We start from the raw sequence: 20,259 nt of genomic DNA, 5'->3' as shown, positions 1-20,259 counted from the left end.
GCCTAAATAAAGACCAGTGGTTTTCAGAGTGTGGTCCCCCAGACCAACAGTATCAGCAATCACCTGGGAACTTGTTAGGGCTGTAAATTCTCAGGCCTATTCGTCAGAACCTCTGGCGGCAGGACCCAGCACCTGCGCTTTAACAGGCCCTCCAGGTGATTCTGCTGCACAGAAGTTTGAGGAGCACTGGAATAAACTCTGCTATAAGGCTGCTGGCTTTGATGAGGATGTTACAATGGCCCTGTGCAGTAGGAGGGCCAATGAAGACAGTGGCTGAAGCATCTCGGTGAGAAGACCTCACCCAGCTCCTCGGTGGTGGAGAATCTCGAAAGCCCCACCAGGCGGAAATTCAGCCAGGGTCACTGAGTTGGAGAGTGGCTTTGTCTGTAGTCTCTATGCCTATGCTTCCCACCCTTCACTGTGCAAACAACCCCCTTCTTGTTACAACTGGATTCTGATTCAGTACGTCTGGAGTGGGGCTTGAGAGTCTGCATTTCTAACAAGTTCCTATACCATGAACCATGCTTGAATAGCAAGGGTTTATACATGAAGCCAGTGATTCTCAAACGTTTGGGTCTCAGGACCTCTTTACATTAAAAACAAATTGTTTAAGAGCTTCTGTTTATAAAAAGGGCTACATATATTAATTTTAGGAAAAAAATTGACAAATATTTATTTAAACCCCCATAAACCCATTATGTGTTGACATCATTTTCTAAAATACAAAAATAAAATAAAATAAAATAAAAAGTGAGAAGAGTAGCACTGTTTAACATTTTTGCAAAACTTCTACAGCTAGCTTAAGAGAAAACACAGCTAGATTCTCTTATCTGTTTTGGTATTCAATCTGTTGTGGTATCACAGGTCATGAAATTCTTGACAAATCCACTGTATACTCATGGGAGAATGAGAGTGAGAAGGACAAACAGTGTCTTAGTATAACTTTGAAAACACTTATGACCTTGTGGACTCCCTAAAAAGGGCTTCCGAGATCCCCAGCAGTCCCTGGACCATACTTTGAAACCATCTGCATTAAATAAAAAATGAGAAGAATTTGTAAAGATGGGCAACAAGGCCACAAGTATGATAAAACAGTATGGCACTTTCTGAACACAGTATGACAGATCGTAAGAGGCACTACAGGTTGGTTAAGGGCAAGGGTTCTAGAGCAAGACTGCCTGTGATGGAATCCAGAGTCCGTGTGTAACAGCTGTGTGGCTTTGGGCAAGTTATTTAATCCCTCTGTGCCTCAGGTCCCTCATCCATAAAGTGTGGAGAGTAATCAATCAAACCTGTCACCTAGGGTTGTCATTCATAATTAAATGAATGAATACAAAGCACGTAGAACAGTGCTTGGCATATTACAGAAAATGAGTGTTAGGTATTATCATTATTATTCAACATAGTGAATGAAAGAAATCTCAAGCTGGTCATTTGATGACTGCTTATCCTTATTGTAGGGGAAAGAAAGAAAAGTGGGACAGAAGGAGGCAGCGAACAGCTCCTTTTCCTTTTTCCTACTTTTGCTTGAGGCAGCTGAAAACCATTCCATTCACTCCACTGCCTCAGACAGTTTTCCTCCTGCCCCCATCCCCATCTAACCACCCAAACATAAATTAAATTAGAGGAAGAAGCTATGATTAAAAAAAAAAAAAAGGCAAACATATTCTGCCTCAGGAACAATCTCAAGAAACTGGCGACTAAAAGCTCCCAGCAAGCACATTTCTGTGCCCCCAAATTCCCTTTGGTCCTCAAGTCTTTAACTTCAAGGACTACCCTTAGGAAACAGCAAGCGCATCAAATCACAGTAACAATGATGGCTGGAGGGCTTCAGCAAGAACCCGGGGCTGGTCCCAAGACAGATGAAACAAAACCCAAATGTTCCAGAAGACTCAAGTGTGTCCCTGGGAACATGGGTTGAGCCAGTGAAACCCAGAGAATGGAGACAGCAAGTCTTTGGAGAGGGAAGGCTGGCTGCCCTGGGTCACGCCAGTCTGTTTCTCTAAGGTGCCCTTAAGATCTCCCTTTTCAAAGATCCCACAGGCTCTTCCGCAGACTGCACTGATGCTGGGCTCTTCCTCAGTCATGTGGTAGGGCCACTGGTCTTTTTTACTGAACACCCCTGTCTTGCTTTCAAGACTACATGTAAGAGGAGTGGTATTCCTTCAAGCCATGCCCCCACCCCCACCGCCACCCTGGGGAATGTGTATGTGGGGCCTGACGCCCCTGCTGCTGTGGGGGTGTGCGTGTGTATAACCATACAGACCATACTGGAATTTACCAGATGAGTTCCATGAGTCTGTGAGTGGGTGGTCATTCTCTGCGTATACAAACTCACAAACTCATAAATAGGACATCAGGAGGCAGGAACTCTCCTCCCTCTGTGGCACCCTTGTGTTGGAGAAGGTGCACATCTGTGAATGAGTTACCAAGTTGGGGATGACCAGGGCCAGACCCTTGTGAGACAGCCACAGGGTAAAAATGAGTCAATGGTTTTTTAATAACTGATTTAATTGAGTGACACTGTCTCTTTATTTCTCCTTTTTCTATCTTGTGGTCTTGCCCAAAGGTTATCAACCCCGGTTGCACACTAGAATCACTCAACCTTTTAAAAGCTCCAGATGTCCATATTTCATCCAATCACAACTCTTGCCTCTCAAGCTAGGCTGGTCTCAGAAGTGTTAGGGTTTATATTAGGCAAAGGATCTTGGGGACTACTCCCTGGCCAGGATGTTAGAGGTGGTATACCAATCCCACTTCTCTATTTCTGTCTTGCCCCACAAAGGGCTGTGGTGGTAGCAGAGGTGCCTAATGAGATCCGAGAAGAAGGTGAATCCTGGGGGAAACACAGACACCTGAGAGTTAACGGCAGAGAGGAGAAGAGGCTCACTTGGCAGAGAACTCTGTGACAGACTTCACAGAAGCTTCACTGATTTAAACATTTAACTGAGAAATACTTGTTTACGTATGCCATGTTACCACACCATCAAGGTCCTGGTCTGGTGTATTAGAAAAATATAATTTTTCTAGGAAGGTGATCATGTATGAAATAGATTCAGTCTTCCAAATTTCTTGTTAGGAAGATGAGGCACCTCTGACAAAGAACAAAATGATCAATTTGTCACTATCACTTACTCCCAAACGAAAATCATTTGTGGAAGGCAAGAATTAAAAAAAAAAAAACAACTTTCCTTAAATATATCTGGGAAGTAACTAGTTTTTTTTTATGAGGCCCTCGCCTGTTGCAAATTAAGTTAAGCTCTGACTCATCACTCAGAGGCACCCTTGGTTAGATAATATACAGTACTGGTACCATGACATCTGAGGTGACAGAAATTAGAAAAACATGTCAGAAGAATGCCCTCCTTTGGGACCTTTTGTGGGTTTCCACAGTTCAAACCACTTTTAAATTCTGGAAAGTTTTGGGAAAAACAAATTTACCAAAAAAAATTTTTAAGATGAAGTAATCTGGCATTTAAAAACTATGCCCTTTCTTGTAAATAGGCAAAAGACCATGCTGGAGATTCAATCTGAAAAACTATTTCAAAAACTAAATTTCTTCCAAGTTGAAATCTGGATACAATTTTTATATCGAACTTGCAAAATCCTGGTAACAAAAATTTAACTTTGAACAGTTACAACATTTTAATCACTGCATTAAACCCATACACATTTCAAATAAAGCATCTGCTCAGAGCATGTAACAGTATATATTCACAATGCTGCACCTGTGTGACCTTTCTCTGTAAAACATTACAGCTGAACTCTTCTTTAAATACTACAAAAAACAAAAACGGGAGTTTCTTTTGACCACTGAGCTTCAGTGGAGGGTGGCTGAAAAAGTTATTCTAATAGTCTGGTCTAATCCTACCCGGCCAACCAAGGGGGAGCATTTAAACCAGCATGGACACTGGCCACTGATCTCAAACCACATTTGGGAGACAAGACAGACAGAAGAGCAACTTGCCTTTCCATGTGTTTGCTCTCCCACGACTGCCCCACAATACTGTGTGTGTGTGTGTGTGTTTCCCAGTTATAATTTTCAAAAACCGAACAAAGTATGTTGTAATTCCAATCATGAGTGATGAGCTTTCCGCACAGCAGATTTAAGAATATAGCAAGACTGAAGAAAGGAAAAAGTGGGAAGCAAAATCTAAGATTTTTCTTTGTTTTTAAAGTACATTTCAAAAAGGGTCTGTCTTTGAGACAACTTTCTAAAACCAAAGCATGGCCTATCACCCCAGCTGACTTAGACAAACAGTGCTATTTCACTGGTCTATAAAAGTCGGAAACTTCTCTTTTCACTTGTTATTTATCTCCTCTAAGCTTTCAAACAGGATTGGAAGTAAAAAGCCTCTGGCAATAAAAGGTGGTCTCCCCAGCGGGTTACTGATGAGCCCGTTTTGACAGAAGTGCAGCTTCCTGCACCTGCAGGCTGGATGGGGCAGGAAGCTAGGCTGGGATGAGGTATTCAGTCAAGTCACTGGCTGTTTTGCCAGTGGACTTGGAAGTTTCTAGCCTTTAATCCTATAGGGATCTTAAAGTCCAACTGGCTACAGTTAGATGTTAGCTGCTGGAAAAACAAAAAACTATGAAGCATCATCACTAGCGGCATGAAAAGACATCAGTGACTACCCCTTCAGTTAGTAGGTGATTATCTCTCAAAGTCCACTTTTTAGATTGGCTCCCTAATTCAAGAAGTACTTAACAGCTGAGACTCCAGTAACAATATATTAATATTGGTGGTTTAGTTGCTAAGTCGTGTCTGACTCTTGTGATCCCATGGACTATAGCCTGCCAGGCTCTTTTGTCCATGGGATTCTCCAGGCAAGAATACTGGAGTGGGTTGCCATTTTCTTCTCCAGGGGATCTTCCAACCCAGGAACTGAACCCAGGTCTCATGCATTGCAGCCAGATTCTTTACTGACTGAGCTATGAGGGAACTGTGCTAATATTAATATATTGTTATTATATACATAAAGGCTTACAGGTTTAATACTAGTTAATACTGTAGCAAATGCTGTGCTAACAATATATTAATATTAGCACAGTTTTTGCCATAGTATTACTAGTATTAAACCTGTAAGCCTTTATATTCTGTGGTCTCTGGTAATCAAAGAATGTCCATCCAACTTTGAAAAGGTTGGGATTGTTTAACAGTGCACTCAGCAGTGGAATGCCCACTGTGTTCTAGGCACTTTTCTAGTTAGGTTGTGGATAGACACTACATTTTACAAATTTAATAAGGAAAAAAGCTCTGGGAATTTAATTTGTTAACCAGTATGCAACTGTTGAACACAAGAACCACAAACTACGTAAATAATAGGAATTCAAATAGATATGTTAACAGCTAAAGTTCATTTTTAAGAATCAATTCAATATGCTACATGCAAGCAATCAATTACACTGCAATCATCATTTACAAATCAAAGTATAATGTGGATACTCATGGGGGTATATACAACTAGGTGGAAGTGTGTGATTATGGACGAACAGGCTGAAACTGTAAATTATGTAACTGTCTCTTGTAATTACTCTGCTTGAGAACCAAAAGAAACTTCCTGTATAATTTTGCTGGAGAATGGGGATCGAGATACAGAATTGCTTTTTAGCTTTTTAACCCTTCAAGAGCTATTTAATTATGTGTGATGAGGTCAAAGAAAGTTTATGCTTAATTTATGAAAAGTCGGCAGGGAGGTATTTCAAAGTAATCCTCTGAAAAGCTCCAGATTATTCATGAAAACTCATGATTTCTCTTCCTCTTCAAGAGAGATTTATCTAAATTATCTGGTAAAATAAACAACATTTAAAACAAATTCACAGGTGTCATTCAATTTATTTCCTCTCTAAAAATATTCATTATGGTCTGTAAGTTCTTAATTGGATGCAACTGAAACTTGCAGGGGTAGAAGGCTGTCAGAGTCCTCAGATGGCTCTTCTGCTTTGGTAGGGAAAAAAAAAATCTCATTAGCTTCCTTAAATTCATGGGGAAAAGCTCCAATACTGGGCAAACCACAGGGAAGGACTTCTAATCTACAGAGAATCATCTGTTTCTTTAGAAGGAGGAAGCCTGCTTTTGCAACAAATAATCAGCAGAATCTATTCTCATTTTAAGACATTCTAGCCTTTTTCCTTACCTTTCTTAAAAATCTAACTTTTAAACATCTTTTCTCTTCTGTAAGCACTGTTTCTAGTGCCTAAAAATCTGCCCCAAATATCAGAATGCTGAACACTCAGCATTCTTGGCGGAAGGGCAATTTCCTACACTTACAGTGTCTGCCACTATTGCTTTCCCTCATTTTGGATCAAAAAAAGAAAAAAAGGGTGGGGGGCTTCCCTAGTGGCTCAGTAGTAAAGAATCTGCCTGCCAATCAGTGCAGGAGACCCAAGTTTGTTCCCTGATCCTGGAAGATCCCACATGCTGTGGTCCCTAAGCCCGAGTGGCACAATGACTGAGCCCGTGCTCTGCAAGAGAAGCCACTGCACCCCAACTGCAGAAAGCCTGCGTGTAGCAACGAAGACCCAGTGCAACCAAAGATTAAACACAAAAAAGTAAATAAAATAAACAAATTAAGTTATTAAAAAAAAAAGAACAAGGAAAGAAGAGAGGGAAGGTGGGGGGATGGAGGAAAGAAAGAAGGAAGGAAGAGAGGGAAGAGAAAAGGAAAAACAATCTTGATGCTGCAGTGTCTCTTCTTTATCTCTTTGGTCTTTCCATTCCATATTCTCTCCTCAGTTCACCCCTATTCTGCACAGCCGTTCCTTGCCCGCATCCTCTATTTTATCACCTGGGTTAACATATAGCCTTCATTTATGTTTCTCTAGTTTTAAGAGCAGAAGCATAATTTACAGGAATGCTGGTTTTCTAACGGACTTAACATTTGAGAGGCTACGATTCTAGTAAATTTCAGGATACTTCCTTCACATAAAAATGATTCTGCATAGCACTGAAATATATACATTACAATGTGTAAAATAGATAGCTAGTGGGAAGCTGCCGTATAGCACAGGGAGCTCAGTCTGGTGCTCTGTGACAACCTAGAGAGGTGGGATGGGAGGGAAACACAGGAGGGAGGGGATATGGGTAGACTTACGGCTGGTTAATGTTGCTGTACAGTGGAAACCATCACAACATTGCAAAGCAATTATCCTCCAATTAAAAATAAAAAATAAATGATCCTGCAAAGTCTGACATAAAGGTGATGCCAATATACCAAATACACTTGTGTGTGCTAAGTCGCTTCAGTCGTGTCCGACTTTTTGTAACCCCATGGACTGCAGCCCGTCAGGATCCTCTGTCATGGAGATTCTCCAGGCAAGAATACTGAAGTGGGTTGCCATGCCCTTATCCAGGGGACCTTCCTGACCCAGGGATTGAACCCACATCTCTTATGTCTCTCGCACTGGCAGGTTCTTTACAGGGGCGCCACCTGGGAATCCCCTTATGTTCATGTAAAAGTCTAAGCTCTAAAACAGATACCATAGGACATGATCTCCTATTTCAAGAACATCACTTTCTTTAAAAAAGAAACAAAAACAAAAAAAAAACAAAAATTAAACACAGAGACATATTAAATAAATATATACAGCTTAATAGATTATCATAAGGCAACTGCCCTTGTAACCGTCTCCCAGGATCAAGAAGTAGAAGCTTGCCAGCTAGCCCCCTACAAACCTCCAGCCTGTCCCGTCCTGTTTACCCTTCTCCTTTCTTCTTCATAAGTAACCGCAATCATGACTAATAGTAATCTCTTGTGTTTCTTTATACTTTTATCACCAAAACATCCCCCCAAGGACATATACAAATATACTGTGTATAGTGAGGTCAACTTGCATTATATTTTCCTCAAGATTTCAGCAACTTTTTTCAAAACCTTCTACTATATAATCACACTGCATATTTTTTTCAATATGGACAAATGCATAACTGAATTATTCTTAATCCACCAAACTATTTTAAAGCACTTTATAAACATTAATTTAAAACAATTTTGTTGGAAAAAAGGAGCTCCTCTATGGTGTTAGCTCAAAGCAGGACTCAATGTGAATAAGTATAAAACAAGGTTTTTATATTGGTAAACATGAAAATGCAGCACTAATATTAGAGTAGAACCACATGGAACACAAATCCATGAGGGAGAAAAAAAAATCAGGTTTCTAACTAGTATTTTCCTAACAGAATTCTAAACAAATGTAAGAAAATCACTTAAGCCAAAACAAATTGATATAAAAAAAAAATTCTGCTTAACAATCAACTGAAATTTTAAATATATTATTTAGAAATTTCCTGGAGAGAGGATGTTATCAAACTATTATCTTACAATATTCTACTTCAAACATACTACTACAAGCTGCAAAAATGTTTACAAAGAATAGTTCCCTTGAAACCAAAACCAGGTATAGCACTAATTTCAACCAATTGGAACAAAATCTTTCTTGCTCTTGGGTTAATAATGAAAAAATGCTTCCCCTGCATATATCTTAGCTGGGAAAATGGAAACAGAAGTTGGAAGCATTTCCTCCTCTGCAGTGATGCAGCCCAAGTGTGCTTCGCACACACAGCATACACTGGGTGGGTGGGTGGGGAGCATCCTTAGTGAGCCCATTTCCTGTGAGCAAGAACTAGATCATTTATCCTGATGTTTTCATCATCAAGGCCAACCCCGGCAGAGTCTGTGCAAAGCGTGCTGGCTGAAGGAAAGGATGAAGGGATCAACGAATGGAAAAAAAAAAAAGCAAAAAACCAAAGATGGAGAGGAGATCTGAGATCTGGCTGGGTGGGTCAGTCGGACAGGTGCCGTCACTGACACGGAGAAGAGGACAGACTACATTTGGGCATTCATTATTTCTCTCCCTCAGCAAACTTTTTGTGGGCTCACCTATGAGTGTGATACTGTGCTCGTGGGTTGGGGTAAAGCAGTAAACAAGTCCTGGCCCCCGTGATGGTGCTGCCGGTGAAGTGAAAGTCGCTCAGTCATGTCCGACTCTTTGCAACCCCATGGACTATACAGTCAATGGAATTCTCCAGACCAGGATACTGGAGTGGGTAGCCATTCCCTTCTCCAGGGGATCTTCCCAACCCAGGGATCGAACCCACGTCTCCTGCATTGGAGGCAGATTCTTTACCAGCTGAGTCACAAGGGAAGCCCAAGAATGCTGGAGTGGGTAGCCTATTCCTTCTCCAGTAGATCTTCCTGACCCAGGAATTGAACTAGGGTCTCCTGCATTGTAGGCAGATTTTTACCAACTAAGCTATCAGGGAAGCCCTGACGGTTTTGCCAAGTTCCCTTTATTCTTGAAGGCTAGGTTTTTCTCATATGAACACCTGGAATGGAGCTTGCCCAGTAATGGGATTCAAAACTACTTGCTGCAAATGCTGGTCAGTGTAAACAATTGAAACGGGCAAAAGACTTGTTAAAAAAAAATCCACCTGCATGCCAAAACTTGAAACATTCTCAGCTATGTAAGGCAAAATGGTAGTTGTAGGTCGTATGTTTCATATTTACAATGTTTTCATTGATGCATGAATACAAACTATTCTATAAGAGCTATTTATTTGCTCTTATTTATGACAAGCTTAGTTAAAAAAAAGATACATAAATAAATCGTTAGCTGCACTGCCTCATGCAACTCATTTCAATACATTCAGTAACAGTCACTCTGAATAAATCACTGAAGAGCTCAATTTTCAACCTTGATGTTATCTTTAGCATATTAAAATATACTGTACTTCAGCCCAGCGTAATAAAGCAGTCATGACAAAGGCTTCTAGTACAACATATTATAATGAGAAAATAAGGAAAAATAGCCATTTCCCTTATTATATTATAAACTAGAATCCTATTAAAAGATATGTCATCATTATATTTGATTACACAGGTCAAAACATGTCTTCCAAAACCCAGCCAAAGTCTGAGGATACAGCTGCTGGTTCTATCTTCCAACAAGTGTCATGGTGGAGGTGGGGGGAGCAGCTCCTATCTTAGAAAAGGCCATAAAGGACTTGAGCACCATTTCAAAAGCATAATTTATTATTCCTTAATGGTTGCTCAGCCTGCGCTCACCATGGGAGGAGAGCTGCTGGGAGAGCTCTGCAACAAAAGAAACTTCCGTGACAGTTTCTTAGGACTAAAGTTGGAATTCTCCTTCCAAAATAAATGCATGAAGAAACGAATTATCTGATGAAAGCAGGAAAAGATAAATATCTCTTTGACCAACTGTGTGTAAATGTGCATTTTGTCACAGCTCTCAATTCTCTGCTCAAGGTTATAGTAGATAACGGACAGCTTCCTTTCTGATGCAGCTTATATGATCCTAAGACAGAGGCTGCCCTTGAACAAAAATACCAGACCTCAACAGAAGGCAGGGTGTACACATCATCTGGAAGAGAGCAAACCACACCTAATTAATTATGTTCTAATAAGATAAAATTCTTCTTCCTAAGAATCACATGTGAGAAAAGAAAGTATATTAAGAAAATTCTTCCTGAGGTAATTCATTTAACATTTATTCAATAAATAATAAAGACCTGATCAGTGCCAGGGGCTTCTCTGATGGCTCAGCAGTAAAGAACACCTCCCAGTGCAGGAGATGTGAGTTCGATCCCTGGGTTAGGAGGAGCCCCTGGAGGAGGGCATGGCAACCCACTCCAGTATTCTTTCCTGGAAAGTTCCATGGACAGAGGAGTCTGGTGGGCTGTAGTCCATGGGGATGCAAAAGACTTGGACATGACTGAGTATTTAAACAACAACAATTCAGTGCCAGGCTCTTCTAGGGGTGAGATTACAGAAGAGAACAAAGACTTTACCTCCATGATGGACAATAAACCATGAATATATAAAAGACATATGCAACTTTCTAAATGACTTTGCACTTACTCAGCCTAGAGCACTTTTTTTTTTTAATAGTCAGTGCCATTGAAAAAAAAGAAAAATGATTAAATAAAAATCACAAAAGTAGGTAAATAGCACATGTCAAACATACAGCTCCTTCATTCAATTTGCTTAACTCCTCACAGGCGGTCAGAGTGTTTCATCAGATCATGTACCTAAGACACTGCCATGGTCTCTTAAAACATCTTTGATGCTTTGCTTGTGGGGCTCATAAATAGGGGAAAGTAAAATATTTAATCCTGTAGCCCACCCAACAGAGTTTATGCCCCCAGGGAGTGCTGCATGGCCTCCATCCAACAGGGAGAAGATAATACTCACATGCCTGCCAGGGTAAAAGGATGAGGCTGCTCAGGGTGAGGTGACTAGCACTAGAGCTATGGAGACTGCAACATCTCTGGCTAGCTGGACCAGTTCCTGGGTCACTCGTTGGAAAGTGTAGTCCTAAGTTGACCACAGTGGCGCAGAGACGCCCAGAGACCCTCACTAGAGCAGTGGTGTCTCCCCAGGGCCTGCCACGCTAAGGATCCAGCTCTTGGGGAGAACCTGTTTGTCCTGATATGGTACTCAACTTGGCCTCAGAGAGAAGCTAGTGACTCCTGTCCAGTCCTGGTTCTTTAGAATTTACTAATAGGTAAAATGTGGCACAATGGAACCCAACCAACTAGATTCCTAAATTAAAACTCCTATTTTCTACAGGAGACAGGCCAGTCAGTATCAGAAATTTTGTTCCAAAAAAAGCATGCAGTTTTCAGGTAGGATGAAGTTACTCTAAATTTTTGTTTAATAGTTTTCTTAAGTTTTATTTAAATTGTGTTCTGAAAAGTTTGTAAGTGGTAGCTCTTTTAAAGTAATCCATTGAAGGCTGACTGTTAAAACTGAAAGTTGCTAGCTGGTAACCAGAAATACTATGAGATGTATCCCGGTATTTAGATATATAACATTTAAGCTAGTGGCTAGCATCTAAGATACAGGGGAAGACGTTGTCTCTTTGAGAGAGGTAATATGGTTAACATCACCAACATCATGTGAACTTTCAACATCACAATATTGTAGGTAGAGATGCAGCATGTGACTTTCTAATTCTGCCTGATGGACCTAGAAAGGCAGAGTAGTAGGGAGAGAACATGCTTTCTTGTCTAGGTGGTGCTTCTTCAAGAAATCAGCCAAGAGCTATAAAGAGGCTAAAGGAAAGACAAGACTGGGACTGGACTCCCTGAACTACCTAAGAGATCTCTGTCATAGAACCAGATCAGGGAAAGAAAGAGGCATGGAAGTTAATCTGTTAATTCTCAGTGAGGATGAAACTAGCTATTAAATGGTGCCCAGAAGCATCCTTTCTTAAAAGTTTATTGTATTTCTTATTTTCCTTAAATCCAAGTGTGTGGACTCCCTAAGAATGAGACTTAAATCCAATCTCATTCTTAAGAAAAGTGAACAAGAACAAGGACACTGCTAACCACACTGGTGACGTGACCAAGTTCATAACTTGTAGGCACAAAACTGGGTCATTTGCACACATCTTCTAGCAGCACACACTAAAGACAGATTGAGTTTGTAAATAGTATACATTCCTCATGAAAGTTGAGGGGAAACCTCTCGACATACAAGATCATAGAAAAGATCAGCAAAGGTGATTGCTGGAAATAAGTACCTAACTCATTCCATCATTCATATTTCCTTTCATATTTCATTATGAATTTCATAATGAACTTGAAATTCATTATGAATTCATTCAATATTAATTTCATTCATATTCAGAACAGAGCAAGTTCTGTTCCATGAAGGACAACCCTGATACATCATACAGTATTTTAATACTCAGTGGAGAAAGCCAAGAATCGAAGTTGCTTACAAACTTTTATGATTAGCCTACAAATAAACAGTTGTTGTTAAAATGACTGACTGAAGGTAAAGTTAACTGATAATTTATGTAACTGAAAAGCTTGTCATCTGTATACTAGTCTCAAGAAAACTGTAGATTTAAGTTTGTAGACTCCTGGACCCAACTGTCATCTACTCTTTATAGCTCCCTCCCCTAAGAGTAAGTCAAGTCTGAAACAAAGAAGAAAAAGTTAATATAAGATTTAGAATTCTTATGATTCAAATGAGTATGTTTGATTATTTTTAATTAGGAAAGAATACTGAATTTCATCAAATGCCTTTTCTCGTTTGTACTGAACAACCCCTCTTGTTATCCTTTGTTTTCTCATTGTTTTTCTCCATCAGTGCTCCAGTCTCTCTAGCTTAAAAACAAAAAAACCTACAGCCCTTGATAATTAAGCTTTTTTAATTTACGTCTTTAAATTTCACTTATACCACAGTCCTCAAAAGTATACTTTTTACACCTTATCTTAGCCTTCTTCTATGGGGTACCTCAGGAGTGATCTTAGACAAGTTTCCTAGTGTCTCTGTGCCATCAAAAGAGAGAGAAATGAAGAAGTTGAGATGTGTGCTTTTAGCCTCATTGTAAAGGGTCCAGAAGTAGGAAAAGTAAGCCAAAAGAGGTCAGCATTTCGACAACAGCATCCATAGTCATAGCTGACATTTCTAAAGCACTTACTGTGTGTCAGGCGCATACTGAGTTGCCTCAGTTGTGTCTGACTCTCTGTGACCCCATGGACTGTAGCCTGCCAGGCTCCTCTGTCCATGGGATTCTCCAGGCAAGAACACTGAGGGTATCTGCAAGGATTAAGTGAGTCTGTGTAATTTGGGTTACAGTACCTCATATATGGCTTTCCAGGTGGCGCTAGTGGTAAAGAACCCACCTGCCAATTCAGGAGACTTAAGAGATGCAGGTTCAATCCTGGCTGGGAAGAGCCCCTGCAGGAGGGCATGGCAGCCCACTTTAGTGTTCTTGTCTGGAGAATCCCATGGACAGAGGAGCCTGGCGGGCTACAGTCCATGGGGTCACAGAGAGTCGGACACAACTGAGGCGACTCAGTATGCGCCTGACACACAGTAAGTGCTTTAGAAATGTCAGCTATGACTATGGATGCTGTTGTCGAAATGCTGATCTCTTTTGGCTTACTTTTCCTACTTCTGGACCCTTTACAATGAGGCTAAAAGCACACATCTCAACATGTGATGTGAGGACAGACTCCTGTGACGGTGACTGACACATATTAGACACTTAATGTCAGCGCTGTTGCTGCCATCAATGATTTTCCCTCTTCTGCACATTCTGTGTTCATGACTTCTGCTCACTTTCCCATTAGGGTTTATGTTTTAACACTATCAAAACCTTTACTTTTATATTTGTTTAAATACTACAGATAACAAAACTTCGCCTGGTATATTTGTTGCAAACATCTTTCCTATTATGTTTGCTTTTAAATATTAATATTTTCCCACATAGAAGTTTTACTTTATTATACAGTGAAGTCTGTCTATTTTTTGTGTGTGATTTCTTTCATTCTCTTAATGCTTAGGATGTCCATGACCATCTAAAGACCAGCTAAATAATTAGATATCCTTTCTTTTACTTTCTAAATGTTCTTTTTGTTGTTAATCTCTAAGTCTTTAATCTACCTGGAGTTTCTTTTGTTGTTACCTAAATATCTAACACGATTCTGTACATGCTCACACTTTTGAATATGCTCTTTCCTCAGCCTGAATGTGTTCACTTTAACTTCTCATGCCACGAGCTCTCAGTATCTATTGTAAAAACATACTGTCCAACAATTGATGTCTCCTCAGTGAACTTAATTAACCACCCAGCAAGAGCTGTGTCTTCATTTCTCTTGCTTCTGTTTAGCTGAATGTAGACTAGGGTTTCCCAATCGACAAGGTTGAATGAAGAGATAAGAAATGAATCTTCTCTCATCCTTCTTCATCATCCAGTTTAGAATCAGATAAACGCATTTACAAAAACACACAAGTACGTGCTTTTGCCAGCCTGTTTCACCACTACCTGGAACAATGTTCTGCAACCTACTGCTGAATCAGCTGTTTCCCTGGGTCTCTCCTGGGTCAGCACAGGAGCCTGGGTTTTGTATCCTGCTCCCCAGGCAGGGTTTTGGCTCTGCGGGCCTAAGTAAAACACAGTTCGTCACTGCCCATCCATTGCCCCACCAAGCACAGTCCTAACAAGTGAAAGTATATACAGCAGATTATCACTGTATTTGTAAGTATTTGTACCAAAGGAAACAATCAAAGGATAAACAGAAACTAGTAAGATTGGTGACCTGCAGGAAAGGCTCAGGAATGGGACTGAGGAAGGAGTAACACTTCTTTGAGTATACCCTTTCATTCAGTTTCAACTTTGAAAATCATGTTGTTCTATATTCTTAACATTTGAAAACAGTTGTACTCAGGTAAAGTCATGAAGAACTATATACAGATACTGACCTCTCATTAGAAAGTCTGTTTTATACAGAGATGTGATTAGCAATCCTAAAATGATTTAATGTGTATTCTAGGACTAAGCACATTAATAAATATACTGTAGGTAATAGAAGTCAGGTTTCTCACTACAAGAGAGCTGCAAACACAATAATACGGAAGGATAGACAAAAACTCTGCAGAGGTGTTGACCTGAATGCAAAGCTCAGTGAACTCATAACAGGGATGTGTGTGTGTATACATACACACACACACATAAACATCTCTCTCTTCTTTCCTGGCTCTTCCTCCTTGAGAGGCCCTAGAAGCAGTGACACCCAGTAGCAGTATGGACACCTAAGTGCTCAGATCTTGGTTTTTACATTGTTTTTCACCATAAAGAATTAAAGACTTTTTAAATAGAAATGTGTGATTCCAGGGCTGGGTCAGAGAGAGAGTAAGATGAATCTGGCACATCATGTTTGTTGTACCAGAAAGTAAGGAAGGATCAGACGTGTCAGAAGGACACAGGCACCAGTCTGAAGCAGTTTGCACAGAATAAATCTGGGGCAATCTGAATATCAAAATAAATAATGGCAGCTACAGGTTATAATCCATAGAATAAAATAAAAATTCATTAAGTAGTCCATAATTATATAAATTAAAGAATAATGAGATAAATGAAGTGATTATTTAACTAAAAAATTAATAAAGGAAGCTCTGGGCTTCCCTGGCTGCTCAGCTGGTAAAGAATCTGCTCGCAGTGCAGGAGACCTGGGTTTGTTCCCTGGGTTGGGAAGAAGGGAACAGCTACCCATTCCAGTATTCTGGCCTGGAGAATTTCATGGACCATATAGTCCATGGAAGAGTCACAAAGGAAGGGCCACAAAGAGTCAGACACAACTGACCAACTTTCACTGTCACTCACTTTCCTTACAGCAAATATCAACAAGTAAGTAGATGATACATTGGGACTTTAAAAATCATTATCTGGTAACTACCAAAGTAATAACTGTTTTAGATAAGAATCATAAATAAACACTAAAAGTAGGTGAAAATTGGATGAGAAACAGGATATTTACATAATTCCAAAGTATTTCTTACTAGGATATTACTGATTACAAAGGGAAAAATGTTATTCTATAGTGAAGAAATCTGAAAGGCACCATCCTACACCAGTAACGGGACAAAGAAATGATCATGTGATCCTGCTGGGAGGTGCTCGGGAGGACCCAGCATCACTTCTGTGTCTTGCTGCCAAAACATCGAGAACTCCAATCTACTCATGAGGAAACATCAAACGAGCCCAAACTGAGGGACAATGTGTAAAAAAATGGTTTGTATACTTCAAAAATGTCAAGGTAAGAACAAAACAAAACAAAAAATGACTAAGGTGTTATTCCAAATAACTCAAGAGATATAATAATTCAACATGCGATCCTGGACTGGGGAAAAAAATCCGCCCCCCCACCCCCGAAAGGACATAAGTGAAAACTGGCAACATTTGAAATTTGAACAAGACAGGTAGATTAGATAACAGATAATGCTGAATCAACATTAATTTCTTGGTTTTGATAATTTATGGTTTTGTATGAAAGCATTTTTTTTTTTTTAAGGAAGAACACACTGAAATGGTAAGGGTAAAGGTGCAACAGCTCTGTAATTTACTCTCAAATGATTCTGGAAAAGAAATACAGAATGACAGAGGGGATGGGAGGGAGCATGAGGAAGACTGAGAATAATAAAGCAAATGTGACAGAATGTCAGTATCTGGGGGTCTGGGGTGGAGTACATGGGAACTTTCCTCTAAGTCTGAGAGTACTTCAAAATTGAAGGGAGAGCAGTAAGCTGGAAAGGCACTGCTGGGGGGCTCTGGCAGCAGGGACAGGGCACAGCCTGGCAGGGACACGCTACTGCCTCACCCTGGGAGACCTGGAAGCAGGAATCACAGAAGTTTTGAGGGAAGGGGCCTTCTCTGGAGTTGTGAGATGCCTGGTGTGGATGGAGAGTTGTATACGTATGTGTGTGGACACAGAGAAGGGGAGGACTTTGAAATTCTCTAACTGAGGGAGAGAGGGAAATCTTAGAAAGCAGGAGAGAAAGAGAAATAGAGTATCAGCTTCAACCCATGACAAGTCACTCCTTCTGCTATCCACTTCTGACTGAACTTTTGGGCAGAGTTACAAACCTATGAGTTGGCTTTGAGCAGACTGGGAGTAGGTGCCCTTAGTCACTTGGGCCAATCTGCAAATGACCTCTGGGGAAGCCCTGCTCTGACACATCCCAGACAAGCTGTCCTAGGAAGACACACACGGTAACGTTATTCCAAGGACAGCATTTGGTCCTGGGATGACCATGCCATCTGTTGAGAATAGTGTTCAGAGCTTTAGAGTCACGGTTCTTTATATTCACTCATCATTTTGTGCCCATGTCTATATTTCTGTGTGCCAGTGGGCAGCTGGGCAGTGAACAGCTTTCCTTCTACTGGTGTCTTGTTTTAGCTTCCTGAACCAGTAGTTATTATAAACCAAATAGAGATTTCATGCCTTACAACCTTCTTTAAATTACTCAAAATACCTGCCCAGACCACAAGACCCTCAGGCTCATGTACAAGTAGAGATAAAATAAATTTAACCCTTAAAAGGTTCCTTAAAAAAAAACTGAGCAGATTTTAGAAAACCTGTAACTCCGGTTATCTGTTTTGCCCTGAGTTCTGAATTATAAGGTCGATAAGGATTATGCGAGGTCATGGGGTTTATCTCCTCCTTCTGCAAAAGACTGGATCTAATCATCATAGAAAGATATTTATCTACTATTATTTTAAGTAACTCCAAACGAGGAGAGGCTATCAATTTTGGCAGCAGCCTACTCTATCTTCTTTAAAACGTGTGCAGCCAAGGAATTATTTTTTGGTTTTAAATTGAATTTGTTTGGTTTATACTAGTCCCCATTTTCTTTGAGGGCTATAAAATTCTTCCCCTGATCTCCTCTTCTCTGAAGAAACAGCACCAATCCCCTTTCAGCTTTATTCAAGTCATTCACCATACTTCTTAACCCACTCCAGTGCAGTGATGCCAAGGGTACATGAAAGAGAAAATCTAAAATGACACCTTTTAGCACTGCATTGCCTGGCTGCACCCTAATGGATGGCATTCATCATGATGGCTTTGAGCCATCCAGATAGATTCCACTGTGTTCCCTAGTTGTTTTAAAGAACAGAGTAGACTCTAGTACAGTTTTCACTAAAATGGTTAACATATAGATTTGGCATGTGTTCCTGGATTATTTTATGCAGAAGGCCTCAGTACCAGACCATGCTGAACAAATAAGTGGCTACTATATTTAGAGACTTGCATTTTTACCTGGTAAGTACCAGTTCCTTTTAAACTTTAGGTAGACAATCATCATGGGCAGTGACCGTATCACTTTGGAGATTCCATTCAAATGAGCAAAAATACATCTAATGCAGAATACTGAGTGCTCTGCCCTGCTGAATAAAAAGAAGGCATCCAAGGAGCTTAGAGCAAGCTGGAAGCATGACACTTGTATCAAATAATTACTACAAAAGAATGAATTGCATCTAAGTGCTACACTGTGGAGATATAAAGCCAAGAAAAAAACAGGATGTAATTCTGGGAGATGGGATCAAAAAGAAGAGGCTGGAAGCTCAAAAGGGAGTGGATATGTGTATACTTACAGCAGATTTAGTGGTTGTGCAGAAGAAACTAACACAACATTGTAAAGCAATTATCCTCCAATTAAGAAAAAAATAAAAAGGAGGTTCTTGAGCCAGTTCTTAACAATGGGTAGGATTTTGAATAGACTGAGGCTAGAAAAGGAGGAAGTGGTCATTTAAGGAAGGCCCGGCACAGACAATGGAAATATGGGAACCTGCTCAAAGTATTTGAGGAAATGGAGGTTAATATACAACATAATACATGAAAAAGCCCCCAAAGAGAGGCTGGAACTAGCTGTTGGAAGATCACGAATACTGAACTAAGTAGCCTGCCTTACTCTGTAAGCATGCAAATGCTATCCAAAATTCAAGGCTCAAACGGCTGCGAGGCATACCCAAAATTATTAGGGACAACTTGTGAACAGTGGCCACAAAAAGCTCCAAAATAAAACAACTGGATTTGCCTGAGGAACACATTACAACTGGGGCTGTAAAATAAAATGGTGACCTTCTGGTAAGATGACCTTTCGTGGGATAACTAGATCAAGAAAGAAGAGTAAGACTAAGGTAATGAATTAATGACTAGAAATATCATCTGAAAATATAAAAATAATCAACTAAAATACTTCAAAGAAGAATACCATCTTTCAATGTCAATACATTATACAAATCAGCCCAACACTGCTGTATAGTTATATTTTACACCCCAAATTTCATATTTCAACATCTAATAATATAGCTTTAGACTCAACATGTCACTTCGTGGTTTTCCTTGAGTATATTTACATTTTGGTTTTGCATCTGATGTACCTTATGAAGATTACATGATTTGCTGTGTTTTCCTTCTTTCAGTTTAACTCTGGTAATGAAGAAGCACACAGTTCCTAGTGACAGATTTTCACATGGTCAGAAGTGATTACTATCATGAGATACCTGGTCTTCCTGTTATCTGGATAGTTTGAATAAAATCTCCAAATGCAGCCTTAATACTGTATTTACACATCCAATCTAATATAAACAAAGGAGGAAAAAAACAACCAACTTTCTTTAAACATTATTTTATGCATACTTTAAAGTAGTATTCCGATTTTCATCGAGGAGACTCAGCAGATACAATGTGTATAAAAAGTATTACTTGGGCAACCTCTAAATACAAACATTTCCATAGTAATTTCTGTAATAGACAAGGGAAATTAACAAAACAAGATATTTATTTCTACTAGAGAGGCTCCAAGGATAGGCTACCTAAAGAATTGTTTTTCTAAACAGAAAAATCCCTGTTTCTGCTCTGTACTGCACAAGATTATAGGCAGAATTTCAGAAAGCTGAAAATCCTTTTAAATAACACTTCCTCTGGCTTTAATCACAAAT

At 39.9% G+C, this 20,259-nt stretch overlaps 1 protein-coding gene across 13 annotated transcripts in view; it reads right to left on the bottom strand.

Annotated features, from left to right (window-relative positions):
* The window catches only part of KAT6B (lysine acetyltransferase 6B), a 182,732-nt gene that overhangs the window by 15,745 nt on the left and 146,728 nt on the right, over positions 1-20,259 (bottom strand). The window lies entirely within an intron of this gene.

This window comes from Bubalus kerabau, chromosome 1, assembly GCF_029407905.1.
Source record: "Bubalus kerabau isolate K-KA32 ecotype Philippines breed swamp buffalo chromosome 1, PCC_UOA_SB_1v2, whole genome shotgun sequence".
In the NCBI taxonomy this organism is placed as follows: Eukaryota; Metazoa; Chordata; class Mammalia; order Artiodactyla; family Bovidae; genus Bubalus; species Bubalus kerabau.
Note: the sequence above shows the minus strand (reverse complement) of the source record. Positions and strands in the feature narration are given on the sequence as shown.